Genomic DNA, 16,177 nt, shown 5'->3' with positions numbered 1-16,177 from the left:
GTCTGATGCAACAAACAAAGTACAATAGATATCTTATAAGAAAATTATTAAAAGACAACACTTAAGCAATAGAAAAGAAAAAACTCACATGTATATGCTTTGAAAGCACACAGGCTATGTCATATATGACATGTAATTTGATGTTTTTTCCCTCAAGTCTTTCCAGCAGCTCCTTGATGATGAACATCGGATATGCTAGCCTATTGAAAAGAAAATAATATCCCGTTATTCAAAAGGATTCTGTTCCATAATGGCCTAAATAAATGTAATTGTATCATATCCGAGAGTTAAAGGAACATTTACAGCTTACCAAAAAACAAACTCACCGTTCTCCGTGGCTCATGTTTAAGAAGGCAAGGGGCATTTCATGCCGACAACATGCTCCGAAAACTCCTGTGATGTCCAATTTTTTCTGCTGCTTTTTTGAACGGAGCTGATTTCCAGCCTTAAAGTTGCTGCAGTCCTGATTAATACAAGCATATTATAGGTTTAACACTCTTTAATGACACCTCAAACCTAACTGCGAGTAACAGTAGTTGCAACGTTACTGACCTCACTTGGCTTGGAACCCTCAGGATGGGAGAGTAAAAACTGTTGAACACCTTCATCCTTGAGAAACAAGGTGTTGTCATGCAAAGTCTCGGCTGGAATGGGGGGGATGAATTTAACAATAATGGACCACTCTTTCAACGAAAGCACAGCAGAAACAAAGTTCCATTTCATGTCAACTCGTAATCAGCCAAGTTCTTACCTGTACTATTTCCGGAGTTTTTTTTCCTGACAAGACCAAAGTTTCCATCCAGGGAGACAATTATCTCTCCGTCAGTCTGAAATATAAACAGACATCAACTATGTTTGAGTAAATGGTGCTGATGCTGTAACAAATTATGTTACACTGCCTGAACATGCACAATAATAATGTATATCTAACCTTTGGACATGCAGGGCATACAGTGTCATCATTGAAGGCAGTCTGGCGCCGATAATAATGGTGGCGAAATTGAGAAATGGATTCCCCCACGAGGGCTCGGTACAGCATGTTGACCTAGTTAAGCAGTGAACAAAATTTAAATAATTGGTTTAATTCATCCCAATGACATGCGTGGAAACAAAGCAGCTTGACATTATATTAAAGAAAGTAGATTTAGAAGTTTCGTAAGGCTTTCGTAATGTTTCCAATCCACTGTAAACTAACAAGATATAATAGGATACAGAAAGTGCATGCAATTAAATATTGATGTACTTTACCTAATTAATATTGATGTACTTTACCTCTGCAAGAGTTAAGTTGTTCTTCCAGCGTAGTGTATTGCAAAACCCTTCAACAGAAACCTGGCACTCTAGTGAAAGATTGTGGAAAAGCTGTAGGAGAGCCAGTGAAAAGGCTGCCTGGGGTCTTTCGGGTGATGCCGGCCAGAGTCCATACCTCAAAAGGCTGCATGGCTCGGATTCACACTGGCAAAAACAGACTGTGAATTTCGACAGCTGGCCTATCAATAAGGGAAAGAGATAAATGTTTACTTGAGAATATATACATCTTCAATCTTTGAATTCAGATCATGGGGCATAGATGGATCTGCAAATAAAAAGAAACATTCAATTTTTTTTAACAAACCTGTGTTCACAACTATTTTCATCTCTCTCGTATATATAGCATGGGAACTGTGGTCCTCAGATAAATTCAGCACAAAACCATAGTTAGCTGTGTCATAGTTGGTTGTCTACAGTATAGGGAAAGAAGAGTAGAACACAGGAAAAACTGTTATGCCTGCTTTGAATAAAGTCAGAAAAAGGTCCAAAATGATCACTTCAAGAGTTGTTTTCTATAACATTGTGAATAAGTACTAACATTCCATTTTTCAGGAAGATGCAGGGAATTTCTGTGTGTCGCCTTAACACAGGTTTCACAGAAGACTATCGTGTGACTGCACTCCCGACACCTATATCCTGCATGCTCTTTGCAAACGAAGCAAATATTCGATGATGGTGCAGCAGTTTCCAGCGACACACGAAACAGTTCAGGCTTCAGTGACTTCCAAACACACAGCTCTTTTGCCTTTGATTTACTGTATGCGGTCTGTTCATTAGAGCTAGCCTCCTCATGTTCAACATGTGGCACAGCCTCCGTTGACACAACAGGGACAGGAGAGTTCACTCTGGAGTATGGGTTTTGAAAAAGACTGGTCTTTTTCAAAAAGGAGCGTTTGACTCTACCACCTCCCATCGGCTTCTCTAAAAGTTTTAGCTTCCATTTCCTTCGAGGCATCTTTGATCCTACTTCCAGTGAATCTGTAAAATAGAAGTAAAATGAATTATTAGTTATAAAAGGAATAATAGACGGTTCAACCTTGTATGTTACTTGAACCAGTTAAGACAAAACAACCAAACAGTACTTTCCATGATTTACCAGTTAAGACTGTATCATTTTTATCTGTTATTTCTCCACCTTTTCATTCATCATCTGTGCCATTTTTACTGGCGTTTCTTTATGACAGCTCAATGCCACCCCGGTAAAAGTACGTAGGCCTAAGTTATCTGATTTAGGGAATTAGAATATATGTTCTAGGAGTGGCGGGCAGACCAAAATAAGATGGAGAATCGATCAACGATTCATCTACAAGGTCCCAAAATACCTCAGAACAACAATGATATGCAAAATAAGATAAGACTAGTCTCTTTCCTTCGACGGGGTATTAGGGCCAAAGTAAGACAAAAAAAAAATGGAAATTACGAGAATAAAGTAATAATAATATGATAATAAAGTCGTAATATTTCTCATTTTAACATAGGGAGAAGACTGATCTTCCTGTTAGAGTTCTCATAAATTATATTCTCATAATATTACAACTTTATTATCATATCACGATTTTATTCTATTACGACTTTATTCTCGCAACATTATGACTTTATTCTCGTAATTTCCAATTTTGCGCGCCTAAAGGTTTCATGTGCGCGCGTAAAACTCATATATAAAAAAAAAATCCGTGTCCCTTTAAGGGCTCCGTACAAATAAACGATAGAAATAGATGATCATAGCTTACCAGAACCCGACGGCTTGAGCTTGTACACAATGTCAAATGTGTCTCCTTTAGTTTTAACAGTAATAAATGAGTTGGATTAAACAGAATAATTCAATGTTCTTTCTCAGTGTTTATCTCTGTCTTCCCGTTCGCTCTCCTCTGTTCTGCTTGGATTGTCCCCGATTGTCGCGGGTTAGCCTTGCGTCTGCGCAGTAGTACCCAGATGCACAAAGGTGATTGGCTGAAATCTTGACAGACATGTAAATTGACCAACCACGCGCCTCCTTATTTTAGTTACTTGGTACTGTGGTTCCAAAAGATGATTATAGGCCTATAACCTTTATCTGCTATGAGAACCATAGAAGTCTATAACTTGTAACTCTGACTGTATAAAAATGGAACAGAATGGACCCTGTATGATTTGCATACTAACAGAGTTAAGGGAACATCTTGAATTTTAAGTTTGACAAATACTGTCCAAGTTAATTTCTATATAATCAGTACTGGAGTTGAGGGGGGGTGAGGTGGGATGAGGGGGGATGGCATCCCCCTGAAATAAAAACGGTCCAAATCATCCCCCCCTGAAATAAAAACGGTCCAAATCATCCCCCTGAAATAAAAACGGTCCAAATCATCCCCCCCTGAAATAAAAACGGTCCAAATCATCCCCCTGAAATAAAAACGGTCCAAATCATCCCCCCCTGAAATAAAAACGGTCCAAATCATCCCCCCTGTAAAACTGCCATCCCTCCTTTCCATCCCTTATGTCATTTCATCAATGAATGTGGTTTTACTGCTATTTCAACATTTAGAGTCATCACCAGAAAAATAACTTATTTGACAATTTTCACCTGTTTCAAGTCAATTTTCACTTGAAATAAGTAGAAAAATCTGCCAGTGGGACAAGATTTATCTTCTCATTACAAGCAAAAAAATCTTATTTTAAGTGAAAATCTACTTGAAACAGGTGAAAATTCTTGTTTTTTCCAGTGATGAGTCTTGTTTTAAGTATAATGAGATTTTTTTACTAAAATGAGACATTTTAACTAGAAATAAGACAAATATTCTTGTTAAGATTGTGAGTTTTTTGCAGTGATCCATGTTACTTATCCTGTGAAGGACAGAGTCATATTGATAAGTTCAGAAAAGTGTTTTTTATTGTTGTGTTTTGATGTATTTGATGTAAGCCCAGTGGATATTTAAAGCTTACAGAAGGCTGCATTTAACTGCTGCTATGTCATTCCTGCAGTATTTCTGCAGGTGTTTTGGTCACTGCTATTATTTGTAATATATTATATTATTTGTAATCAGCACAAATTATCTGTCCCCATATGACAAAATCCACCATCCCCCCTGATTTTCTTTTACAACTCGGTATAAGAATAGCCTTATAGTGCTTGTAACGCCCGCAAATGTAATAATGCCCCAAACGTAATAAACCACAAACGTAATAAAAATATGCAGCTTTTAATGTAATCATCCTGCAAATGTAATACATTTCCCACAAACGTAATAGTCGCTGCCTACTACAAACGTAACACGCGATTTCCCACAAATGTAATAACTATTACGATTGTAGAGATTATAATAAAACCCATCCGCACTCTCGCAGCCTGTCCTGCATAATTAATGCTGTGGATGTGTCAGACAGGGAGAAATAATGTAAAGAAAAGCATAAACTTGCAAGTTAATGGATACAATATAGAAAGAGTGAGGGAACATAAGGTTCTGGGTATATTAGTGGATGACCTCTTGACATGGCGACCACATGTAAAAATAATTCAAAATAAGATGGCAAGGAGTGTGTCTATTCTGTGGAAATTGCAAAAATCTCTCAATTTAAACTCGCTTAAGACCATATATTCGGCACTAATAGTCCCACATATGAGGTACTGTGTAGAAAATTGGGGTTTCACTTACAAGGGCATTACAGAACCAATATTTAAATTGCAAAAAAAAGCGCTTCGCATCATTCATTCTGTCCCAGCCAGGGCACATACGAACGAACTGTTCATAAAGACGAAATATCTAAAACTGAGAGAGATACTTCATTTTCAGATGCTACAAACAATTTACAAAGCAACACAGGCGGCATTACCAGTAAATGTTCAGAAATTGTTCACTCTTAGTCAAGGTCCTCACAGCATGCGCAGCTTGCTGCAGTTTCAACAGAAAAAGATAAGGACAACGATGGGAAGCCATAGTTTGTCAGTAGCTGGTGTGAAAATGTGGAATAGCCTAAACAATGAATTAAAGTTAGCAAGAAATGTAACTGTTTTCAAACATGGGTTAAAGAAACTGTTATTGAAGGATTATCAAACCTAGGTACAGGAAGGCAATGTCTGGCTATGTGTACAAAACAATGGCAATGTGGGAAATTCAGCACTGGAACACCTGGCCTAACCCTCCCCCGTCCAGTACGAGCGGAGGGGGCAAAGGCGGCTAGAGAGCCAGAGGACGGCGACTAATCAAAATCTGCATTGACACACGCACCTCCATTGCAAAGTGGATTGCATGCAAAAAGAGGCTTGGACATTAAAATAACTGAACAGTGGACACAGTAGTAAATCACAGGAACGGTGATCAGGATGAGTGGACTGGACACGTGTACAAACATACATGCTATCTGGACTGTGAATGATGAAATTAGACAAATTGCTATGTGGTAAACTATGTATCTTACTGAATTCTGTTGTTGATGTGATCATGAATCTTACATAGAACGGGGCGGGACTTTGATAAGCGTCAGCTTCTCCCGTACCCTTTTCGTCATGTGCTGAGTATGCAATGTATAATGTTCTGGAGATGAAATGTGTCTATATAAACATGCCGAAATAAACGAAATAATAACTAAAAAATAACCCCACACTTTTTCGGGGAGTGTAACGTTAGGTCAACTGAACTGTAGGCTATTCTATAGTAACTGGACTCTATCTACCAAATGAATTACGTTTGCTTAGTTTGTTTTGGTTTAATCAATTTGTGCAAATGGAGGAGGAGGAGAGACCTCATCTCATCATGCGCTTCGGGTTTGCGTGATTCGGGTTTAGGAGCGCACCTTCCACGAGAGAGACGCAACAACTGTTTGTCTGTTTTGGAGGTGCAAAGAGAAGAATAGATATTTCCTCACAAAGACTGTTACACTGGATATTTGCGAGTACATTACCCAGACCTATGGTGTGCCAAAATTCAGAGCGCACAGAGCGCACAGAGCAGAGAGCGCTTTGCCACCTCGGTGGCAAAGCTGTATTCTGGGGTGCCAATGACGTGATCTGTAGTTTGCATTATTCGTTTTGGAATACTCAATTTAGATATATACTGCATGGGATTTGGAATCAGAATAATGGCTGTACACAAGTATTTACAGCTGATAATGAATCACTGTGAATACATCAATGTCAGTTACGTGTATTGAATGGATGAAAACTAAAAGCGTAATCAGACAAGCTTTTCTGTGTTATTTTGGACATAGACTAACATGACAGCTCGGACATCATTTTTAATCATCTCTCCAGTCTTGATGCTCCGGTCAGCTCGAGACAATTGTCTCGAGACTGACCGTGGCATGCCGTGGCAATTATAGCCATTATTCTGAGTCCAAATCCCATGCAGTATATTCCAGCAATGTTACTGTATGTCATTCTGACCCAGGATGTATTTGTTAGGTAAAATAAGGTATAGGCCTATTCTAGCCCAAATCACAATGTATAACTGTAATTAGGAAAAACATCAATACATTGAAAGATTAGTCCCACCAAAGAATATATATATATTTTTTTTAAATTTTTATCCAGGCTGGAGCTATGATGAGGGTAAGAATTTATACCTGAGAAGATCATGCGACCCAAAAGGGGTAAAAATGAAACTAAATTCGGGACAGTCCTGATACCATCCCCCGGGACTGCACTCACATTCCCCAGTTCTATCCCTCCAACTGCCCCCCCCCCCTCCCCAGCCTCTCCACCACTTCACACCCCAGTGGCCCCACCCTCCACCCCCCACACCACTGCGACGGCCCTCTTTATCCTGGAGAGGGACGTTAATGAAATATTCAAAAAACTAAACCCCCGCAAAGCAGCAGGACCGGACTCTGTCTCCCCATCCACCCTGAAGCACCTGTGTGGTGTCATAGCTCAGAGATGTGCATTACGATAATTACATCTGTGTTAAATAGACAATCTCAGACCTATAGTCATTATAATCATTACAGGTGAGAGAGATGTTTTGTCATGGCTATAGAATATTGCTGATCAGTCAAGCATTTGAGTAAGTGCACATGTGACAATATAAAATGTTTGTCAATGATCATCTTATGGGTGGGTTTTCTTCAGAATGGCATCCTTCATCTTCATTCACCTCTACATAGACCAGCTATTGAGTGTATATTCAACACATGTAATCTGCTAAATGATTTTTCCTACCCCAACTATGAATAACACTCCCCTTTACCCCTCATATAATGTAATCCAAAGATCTAATCTTAAATATGACAGTACTTTGTACCCAGGTATTGCTTGCCTCCCCCTCACCCTAATAAACTGATTCTTTGCTTATGTAGAGCGACTTTGGGTATTTTGAAACACACTTTATAAAATCTGAGCAGTTAATACCTTATACGTGTCAAATAAATGTGTTGAATATGCTAGATAATTTGACTTGGGCTACACCCAATATTATATGAACATTTCCGTTTCACAAAAATATTCAAAGAATTTTCACAGGACTCCACTGAAAATACTGCATTTATTGGAGAGAACAAGTTATAAGTAAAAAAATAAATTCGAAAGAGAAACAGCAACAATATAACTGATGTTTGATCATTTTGATGATTTTTTTTTCAGCACGACTTGTTTAAGTTTAGCCAAAAAAAGGCCGTTTCCGTCTGCCCTCTGCTCCTCCCCTGGGGCAACTTGATCTGAAAAACATAAGGAAGAAAATGGCAATGTAAAACTTTTGTTGAAATAATAAAATACAAAAAAGGGGAGGCGGGAGATGTGCTGGTGTTTTAAAATTAAGTGGACCAAAACAAAGTATATCTACAGTATAAGAAAAATCAATGCGGCCATGGTGGAGTGTGAAGAGGTGAGTCTTCAGGCCACGGCAGAAGCTAGGGAGGGATTCAGCTGTTCTAAGTGCCACAGGGAGATCATTCCACAGTTCTGGTGCCAGGAGGGCCAATTGTCTGGGAAGAGTGAATTCTTCCAATATTCGATTTGAATATAAGTAATATGGTCAAACAAGATGGACGTCTATATTGTCCTGGGCGTCATATCACGATACCAATATTGTGCATGGTGACACCTCGATTAGGATATAATAATCTATTGTGCAGCCCGACTGCAAACTTCATTGTCCACCTCATTAATGTCAGCTACTGAAAACTGCATTTCAATTTGTATCTATATTAAATTGGTTACCAACTGGGACATTTAAGACATGAACTGGTAGACAACAAATATGCAGTGCAAATTCACATGACCCACCCATGGCCTGATCAGTTAATAGGTGTCTTTAGAATAGAACTACAGACTCACTCCCTAAATTCCACCATGGTCTGAAGACTCACCCATTCACACTCCACCATAGCCCTTAGAATAGCCTCATTTTCTTTGCATTTAGATGATGATGTTGATGTATTAGCTGCTTATTGTCCAACATTTCTACTCGATTAGCCCAATATGCATTTGCATTTAATGTATAATGATGACCTTAGCCAGCGGTTAGGTAGACTGACAACATGGATTCACTCAGAGTATTTGAAATCAGAAAATTACTTTATTAATCAGTGATTGCGTTTTACTGTTCAGTTGAAAAACAGTCACTGATTGGCCTAATCTTCTGATTTTTGATACTCCCCCCCCCATGGGCCGGTATCACACTGTGGAGAAAAATGAGTGAATATATGTTATCATTGTGGCTAATGCCTGGCTAGTATAACTATGCTTATTCTAAGACGCCTTGGATTACAAGTCCCTGCTAAATGCTTAAATTGTAAGACCCATCTAAGGAAATCCAATTTGTTTAAGGACTGACCTTTGTCAGCCGTTGGCAACAAGGATGCTGGATTCGGCTTCTTGACTGGATCACACTGTCCTGGCTTCTTCTTTCTCTTTGTGTCTGCTGGATCTCAAACAGACAATACATGAGTAAGAATATGGGATAGCTGAATGACTAGAAGTGTCAAACATGTTCTGCAAACCATGCTGTGGCAACCTCATGTAAGCTCTTGAAAACTGCATTTTGCAGGACATTCGCATTTTGCATTTCACTCACTTTTTTCTTATGACAATGACTTATGTAGGACTGGTTTGTGGGAGAACTGCTATAAATTGGGAAGGAGGAAGATGCATTCCCTTTGCGAGAAAGAAAATAGCAGCTTGTCAAGCTGCTATTTTCTGCAAAAGCCTTCTCCACAAAAAGGATGAGGTTCAAGTGGTTAAATGAGTGAGATCCATACCCATTTACCCAAATAAGTGAAAATCAATTTGACGATTAAGATTATCTTATATCCGCAAAAACATTTTTTAATTTAAATTTGATTAATCGGTCTGCCCCAATTGCACGAGCAAGAAACCACAGGTAAGAACCTAAATATTCTTCCTACACACTGCGAGAAAAACAGCATCCGAGTTTAATGGGATGCATTTTAGATTTTTATTTTTTTTCCTCTGCATGTGCCTACTGGTTCTCATTAGTAGGCTGTTGTCTTTAAATCCGTATACACAGAAATAAATCGTAAGACAAGAGAAATAACTATCAAGTTAGCATTACGGTTTGGGTGGTAGTGCACACTCAGATGTACCAAAAAAATAAATAAAAACATTAAAGAACATAAAAGGAATAAAAAAACAACAAATTTACAACTGACCTTCCACAGCTGACGGAACTGTAGCAATGCCGGACTTCTTATCTGGAAAGATAAAGATCAGACTCTTACATCTAGAACTACATCTGACAGACAGACACTCAATCTCCCTAGTTCATAAAATAAACAGTGAATATCCAAATATATTTGTCAGTGTAGAGAATATTCTGCTGCAAAATCTAAAAAAATCTTTTAAGAACAACCAAAGTACCAATACTTAGTTAGTTGTATTCATTTCCTTCTACACCAAATCCCCCATAAGATGAATGCAAGTTCAAGAGGTGCCAAACCAAACAAACCTACCATAAATATAAGACTCAAGGAACTTAATTCTTGCGGTGTCATCCAGGTTATCTAAATAATCAGATGGACCTGTTAGAGATAACACAAAAAATGGAGATCCAAGATCAGAGAAAACATAAATACTGGAAATCCAGGATCAGGTGTTTTCTCTGTATGTTAACATTAGTAAAATAAAAAATAAATAAAAGACATTAGAAAGGACAACAATATATAGAGTAAGAAAACATATGGTATTTGTGGATCTGTTCCAATGTATCCAGAACTAGGAGGATAACTTTGTGTCACAGTACAATCACAGTACTTTTAATACTGACCATCCATCAGTGAAGGCGCTTCCTCTGCTGTCTCTCTTTCCTGAGGTGGCTCCTCAGCAATGTCAACATCTACAAAGACAAAAGGCTTTAACTTCTAAAGCACAATAGATGACCTATGACGACACACAGACGTTGTAAACCAGTAGAGAAACAATGAAGAAATCAATGTACACTGCTTCTGTAGACGGTAAACGTAAATCATTATAGCAACCGAAGGTCGCTGTTCACTCTGAAAAGAAGCAGAATTTGTCTGTGTCCGTCCGTCCATCTTTGCTTTCTTCAAGTTATTCCTTTTAGTTGACTTTGTACCATTGTATCTGTTCTGTCATGAAACTGTACCTGTTCCAATGCATTTTTCAATACATCAAATCAAATGAGTCCTACATCACCATAGTAAGTATCAATATTCGGTGGGTAACTGGTTACTATCAACTACCATGATGTCATGGTTAGACCAGAACGATTGATATAACTGTATTGCACTAGAGACACTCTATACCAGCCCATATCTGAACTTCAGAACAATCGCCTCATCAAACAAAGGAGATCCACACATCTCGCCCTTAGGACATCTTACTGGTAGACATGTAGAGACAATTTTAATACTGACCATCCATCTGTGTGAACGCTTCCTCAAGTGGGTGTTCAGCACTGTGAACATCTACAAAGACAAAAGACTTCTTTAAAACAATGGATGACCTATTACGACAGACACTACAAGTATTCATACCAACACACACATGTGAAAGCACTGAATCTGCTAACATCAAAATAAGCCATTCAAACTTGTATAGCCATGGAGAATTAAAACATAATGACTGACCTGAAATCTGAAGACCTTGAGGATTCTCCTCGGCACTCTGGTTGACTACAAAAACATATTTTTAGCTTTTATCATTAATGCAATATCGGTTTTGTTTTTTTACAAAATGCAGAACGAAATCTGGCAACTAAAATAGCGCAAAATACTGAAAAAGGAATCTTGTTTTTTTCTGTGGCATGATGGTTGTGCTATGCCCATAATGGCCAGAAACATCTTACTCATGTTGACATAATAATAAGGAAGTCTATTGAAGTCTACACATTTTAAAAATCACTCACGTATTTGGATAGAGATTTTGTCAGCAGCGCTGAGAATCTGCCTCATCTGATCAGCTCCATAATGGTTGGCCTTTCGCAGGGCTATGCCATCAGGGAGTCCAGTCATTGTCAGCAAACCTTTATCTGCTTTTATGTAGGGTAGTAAACCCACACCCCCGGCATCTTATAAATGACACAAACACGAGAGCAAATTGTAAACGGACAATATTCTGCAGGTCTGTTTAAAATAACACAATTTAGATAAACAGACAATTTGAGTCCTTGATACTTACTGTATTTCTGGCTGAAAAGTGCTGTGACCTTTTTGCAAAGGTCACTCTTCAGCATTTTTGCAGTAGACGCCGCCGAAGCCGGAGCTGAGAAGGGAACTCCTAGAAATGCAATAGAGAATAAGGACAAATAAGAAAAAGGAGTAACTCCGAGAATAGTTGAAGTTAATTGTAAATGTAGAGATCTACTACCTTCACAATAGACTCCAAAATCATTTACGATGGCTGATGCCATCAGGAAAGCCTGTCCTACTTTGGAGTAGGCTGTACGGACCATAATGTTAGGGTCTTCTTGGGTGTCACAGGCAAGCGCCACCGCCTCCACTCCAACTGACTCCAGCCCGTCAACCTATAAAAAAAAACAAAAAAAAAAACAGAATTTGTATTCTACACCAGGAGAGAGAAGTGGAGTGATACGTCATGCAGCAAAGGCTGTCGTTGATGAGAGGCAGTCCCGTGGGCTACAGCTATACTGGTGACTCATAAAGTGTTCCCTCCATAAATATCTTCGCAGAAATTAGACAATCTACAAGCTCAATACTCGCAAAGCAAGCTACGACCCTTGAGCTTGTCGATCTGGTATTGTCAGCAAAGATTTCCCCCAAATATGAATGCTGGGGTTTTAGAGGTTCATTTGTATCTAAAAGCTACTATATGTTTAGATTCAACCATAGACAATAATTTTGCTTCACATTAATAAGTTCAATAACTTCTTGATTGCAGATGGCTTTGGAAACAATATTTTCGACAATATCAAACAAAAACATTTAGATTTTGTGTCAAATAAATGATAGAACTCAAACCACAGGGCAAATAGTATGGAGCAATTAAAATAGATTGGCTCTGTGACTAACTATAGTACCCGGTTTCCAGAAGGTGACATGTTAGCTTGTAATTCATAGAGTTAGGTAGTATTTAGGCTAGTGTTATAGGAAAAACTGTTGTATTGTTTCAGAAATTAGGGTTAGGATTAGGATTAAGATTAGGCATAGTTGTAAAAGCAAAAAAGATGAACTGACAGTCACAGCGTACCATTAGTATGTCACAGTGCGTCTTTGGTTGAACCTAGTGGTAGTTACAGCGGCGTAGCTATAGACAGTGCAGGCAGTGCAGCTGCACTGGGGCCCGGCACGCCAGGGGGCCCGTCACGGGCCCATGATGAGTGCGAGCGGGCCCCGTAAATAACTTGTGACTAGAGAAGTCCTACATGAGCCCCATTCACACGTCATTAACGTTATCGGCCCCCACGTTCTACCACGTTCTTTTGATTGACAGCGGAGACTCGCCTTTTAAAAGGCTGATTTATGGTTCCGCGTTACACCAACGCAGACCTTACGGCGTAGGGTACGCGGCGCAGTCACCGAACGGGGCGCGTCGCCGCGTACCCTACGCCGTCGATCTTACACGGAACCATAAATCAGCCTTTATTCACCCGCCCGAGACTCTCCTTTTATTCGCCCCACCAACCGCCCGTGCGCTCCCTTTGCAGCTCCCTGGCCATCTCCCTCCAGCAGCTGCCACTTTATTGAGGTTTTTGTAGTGAAATGAGGAGGAATCATAGAGATAACTTCTCATTTCAACTAACTGGATCAGCCGTTCCTCATCATGACTGTTTCCTGCAGCGCTTTCAACCGGCTTTCAACGCAGGCGGCAGGAAGAAAATAGAAGCAGGTCTACCGTCCAACCAAAGTGGGGAAAAAAACGAACAAAATAACGGCGTGTGTTGACGCAATCAAACAGCGAACAGCGTGGAGTGAGCGGCGTGTTCGTGGTGTTAAAGCAGCAAACATGTCAGATCATTACTGAGATGTGGGGGGAAAGCAGAGGACACGAGAAATGATCAAATAGGTACCAGATCTTGTTGGATCCGGCACAAATTAAGCCCTAATAAGATTAAGATAAGATTCTTATTATATCTTATTATCTTATCAGAACCTTCCAGCTCCCTGATCTCCCTCCAGCAGCTGCCACTTTATTGAGGTTCTTGTATTGAAATCACCGTTTCCTACAGCGCTTTCACCTTTTTTTTCAACTTTCAACCGGCTTTCAAAGCGAGCGACAGGAAGAAAATAGAAGCAGGGCGTGCGAAAAAAGTCCAGCTCAAAACGGCGCCTGCAACCAGTGTAGACAGTGCAAATAAAAAATAAAGCAACGGAACTGTTTTTGACGCTGACGCTCGCTCCCGTCGCATGCAGTGAGGACACGGTGAGAGAGAGAGATGCTATTGTTTGTCTCTCTGTCTCATCATGCCATTTAAACATAAAAGCGGATCCAAAAAAAGACAGGAGAAAAGACAATCTGTAAGAATCACTTCTTACAGCAGCAAAGACGCTGGTCAATACAGCACAGCTGTAGCATATAATGTATTGAAGGTGGAGAGGCGGAGCTCCCAGCATGCAACGGGTCATTTTATTTTATATGACTTTTTGTTTTCTACTGATTGTAAAGTGAATGTGCATCGATGTATTAATGTTGATATAAACTTTTACTCAGCAAGGGAAGGTTTCAGTGGATAAGAGTCACCGCACGCTTATGATATTAAAGTCTAGTGTAGCCACCGTGAGTGAGTAGGTCTATTCAGTTAAAGACGTTGTCCTGCAGTTTGCGTCTCAATGTACAGTGCGACATACTAAAGGGCCCGTACATCGGTCTTGCACTGGGGCCCGTAGACATAACGTTCCGCCACTGGGTAGTTACATATACACATTCAAACCTGCTTTTCGACACAAAAATGTAATCTAAATCCAAATGTCATGATTTATTTATTACTTATCTCCAAACATACTAATTGGGTTGGAAATATTACCCCTCCCCAACATTGTTTGCAGAGGTAATTATATCAACATAAACCGATTTCTGAGCACTGTCGTGGGCGCCGCCATAACAACGGTGTTGAACGTTTTGTACCACGACACCCAAGGCCGCGCTCAGGAAATCAGTCTATAGAATAGCTACCTAGTGATTTGTCCGGTGAGATAAAGGAAATACATGACATCAGCCTTGGTTTTCAAAGCAAGTCCTAGTGGATTCAAATCATTTATATTTCCCCAGACGTATCAGTAAGTAGAGGTCTCTTTTGTTGATTTCAAACCTCCATCTGGATCCGCTTGATGTGGCCCTCTATTTTTTTCCGCCTTTCTTTTGCCACTTTTGCACTAGTATCGGTTGAGCCCGGCTCCGCACGGCGCGGTACGGCACGGTTCCACCCGTGTGTTTTCGCATTGCCAGGGGAGAAGCGGGCAGGTTTGGGTGAAGCTGCTGTGACGTACTCGATTGCGCAACCGCTTTGTTCATGTCGCGCTGATGAGAAATCAGCTGGAGCCGGAGCGGCTGAGAGTAAAACAGCCCGTCTACATCCCTTTTTAAATTTTTTCTCCTCAGCACCAGGTTTATGAACATCTGCACCTCAGAGTTGGATCACCAAACAGACGTTTTGCGCTTTATAATAAAATCGCTGCGAGCCGCGAGTCGCCTCCTTTATATAATACATCCATGGTCGCCTCGCTCTGACTCCCGCTTCCTGATTCAAACGTCTGACGGCCCCGCCCCCCGACCAATCAGAGGCACGGAGGGTGGTGACGGCCCCGCCCCCCGACCAATCAGAGGCACGGAGGGTGGTGACGTCCCCGCCCCCCGACCAATCAGAGGCGCGGAGGGTGGTGACGTCAGAAATAGTCCCTTCTCAGCCCACTATAGAACCTGGCTGAAATGGTTACAGAAAAAAGTATCGACTTGGAGCGGCTTTACCCGTCTCAGCCCTAGTGCGAAAGCGCAAAATGGGGCCATAGCGGGTAGAACCGGGGAGAAGTGAGACTAATGCAAAAGCGCCATTTGTCGCTAAGGGGCTGTGGGGGGTCTGCAGCGTTCAGAGCTGCAGCCCTCCGCCGATAGCCCCTCTGAGTGTCCTCATCTAATGAGGACCACTTAGTGGCCGCCTCATTGAAAGAGTGGCTTGTTCCTGAGATTGGAAGGGAAAAATCACATTTAAGCATGTCTGAAGGGTTAATGAAGTGTTAGTATGACAGTTATTTCAACACAGACACCCTAAATAAATGACTGTATAGACAAAAATACAATGAGCAGTTCAAACTAGAAAGATGCAATTTGAAATCACAAGTGTGGTTGCCATAATGCTGAATTTCCAGTAACATTGACCTGTGTCTTCTCTTTTTTCCTCTCTCTTTTGAAGGGTTTTCCCAATGGATGATGAAATGAAACAAAAACGCTAAAAAGGTTAACGATAATTCAAAATAGTTGACGCTATGCTGCAGTACACATGCTGTAGTTAAAAGACACTCACCAGCA

At 40.4% G+C, this 16,177-nt stretch overlaps 1 protein-coding gene and 1 long non-coding RNA gene across 2 annotated transcripts in view; both read right to left on the bottom strand.

Annotated features, from left to right (window-relative positions):
* Nucleotides 1-16,177, bottom strand: part of LOC133424441 (zinc finger protein 271-like) — a 117,424-nt gene that overhangs the window by 18,348 nt on the left and 82,899 nt on the right. The gene's annotated exons all lie outside the window — the stretch shown is intronic.
* On the bottom strand, nt 552-1,014 carry LOC133424475 (uncharacterized). The gene is made up of 3 exons (XR_009770886.1): nt 932-1,014; nt 752-827; nt 552-644 (listed from the first exon to the last, which is right to left on the bottom strand). It is a non-coding gene; the product is annotated as an uncharacterized LOC133424475 (long non-coding RNA).

The sequence above is a fragment of the Cololabis saira genome, chromosome 23 (genome assembly GCF_033807715.1).
Source record: "Cololabis saira isolate AMF1-May2022 chromosome 23, fColSai1.1, whole genome shotgun sequence".
Classification (NCBI taxonomy): domain Eukaryota; kingdom Metazoa; phylum Chordata; class Actinopteri; order Beloniformes; family Belonidae; genus Cololabis; species Cololabis saira.
The sequence above is the reverse complement of the archived record's forward strand: the minus strand, read 5'-3'. Positions and strand labels throughout refer to the sequence as shown.